At 39.8% G+C, this 1,569-nt stretch overlaps 1 long non-coding RNA gene across 2 annotated transcripts in view; it reads right to left on the bottom strand.

Annotated features, from left to right (window-relative positions):
* LOC144243928 (uncharacterized) overlaps positions 1 to 703 on the bottom strand; it is a 96,117-nt gene extending 95,414 nt beyond the window's left edge. For both annotated transcript variants that reach the window (XR_013338805.1, XR_013338804.1), the window contains exon 1: positions 591 to 703. This is a non-coding gene — a long non-coding RNA (uncharacterized LOC144243928). The remainder of the gene's footprint in view (positions 1 to 590) is intronic.
* Between the last annotated feature and the right edge of the window lie 866 nt (positions 704 to 1,569).

Below are 1,569 nucleotides of genomic sequence, written 5' to 3'. Positions count from 1 at the left end.
AAAGGGCAGCTAGACTATACGTGAAGGACATCACAGCATCAGGCAAAAAGGCAGGGAGCTGCTCAAACTCTCTTTTAGGTAAGAGGTGCCAGCGTGAATGATTTTTGTGTTGTCTTCCAGTTTCATACTGTTCACAGAAGCAGCGTCCTTGGGCTCTAGCCTGCCTAAAAATTCCACCCAACCTGGGCAGAAGGACCCTGTTATATAGTGTTCCGCACCTCTACAGCTGCACCCACACCGGCCCCAAATGACTCATCAGGGTAGCCCCGGTACCACCCACTTCAGGAGCCCATGGGCATATATTTAGAGGCCCACTCCTCCAAGCCTGCTTGTATTTCCACCACGGGGACCTTGGCAAAACATGCCCAAAGGTCTCCCCATATTGCTCCACTCAGGCCAAAGCTGCCACTAAAACAAAGTCTACACAGGGAATATTCCTATATAGGGCCATTGCTTCAAGAATGGGAAGGGTAGCTGTTCTGCCTAATTCATGAAAGCAAACAAAATCATGAAAAACAGAGAAATATATTCCAAACTAAGGAACAAGATAAAACCCCAGGAAAAAATCCCAACAAAGAGAGGTAATTTACCTGACAACTGGAAGTAATAGTGATACTCTTTATCCATTATTTCCCCAAGTTGGCTGAGTAAAAACTCTCTTGAGTGTTTTAGCAGAATTGACGACATACAAGATGAGATCTGCAAACTGAAAGAACAGTGAAAATCACCCCATCAGAAAATATACATATAATTAATGTAAGTAGGTTAATGCATCACGGGGATAATAGTAACATAAAGTATATTAAAATTCACATTATAGGGGTCCCAGAAGGAAGAGTAAACTCTCCTAACCTGGGGAAGAAAATAGACCACCAGACCAACAAGCACAGAGGGCTACAACCAAGATGAAGACAAAGAGATTCACACTAACACATATTATAATTAAAATCTAAAAAGTTGAAGACTAAGAATCTTAAAAGTAGCAACAGAAAGACACAGTCAAATACAATTGAAAGATTATAAAACTCTAAGCTGATATTTCAGCAGAAATCTTGCACTCTAGATGGAACATCAGGATAAATTTAAAATAGTGAAAGATAAAAATTTGAAGAATTCTTTAACAGCAAGATTATCATCCAGACTTGGAGGATAAATGGAGGTAATCACTAGTAAACTATGTACCTGGATGTTTACAGCAGCATTATCTACCGTAGCCAAATTACGGAAAGAGCCCAAATGTCCACCAACTGATGAATGGATAAAGAATATGTGGTGTGTGTGTATATATATGTAAAATGGAAAGTTAGTAATCAGAATGGAATCTTGCTGTTTGCAGTGATGTGGATGGAACTAGAATGTATTAGGCTAAGTAAGTCAATCAGAAAAAGACAAATACTATATGTTTTCATTTATATGTGGAATTTGAGAAACAAACAAGCAAAGCGGCGGGCGGGGGGAGTGGTAAAATTTAAAAAAAAAAGGAGAGAAACCACGAAGCAAACTCTTAACTGTAGAGAACTGATGGTTACCAGAGGGGATATGGGGAAGGTGATGGGAATTAAGGAGTAC

The sequence above is a fragment of the Crocuta crocuta genome, unplaced genomic scaffold (genome assembly GCF_008692635.1).
Source record: "Crocuta crocuta isolate KB4526 unplaced genomic scaffold, BGI_CrCroc_1.0 scaffold88, whole genome shotgun sequence".
Taxonomy (NCBI): domain Eukaryota; kingdom Metazoa; phylum Chordata; class Mammalia; order Carnivora; family Hyaenidae; genus Crocuta; species Crocuta crocuta.
The sequence above is the reverse complement of the archived record's forward strand: the minus strand, read 5'-3'. Positions and strand labels throughout refer to the sequence as shown.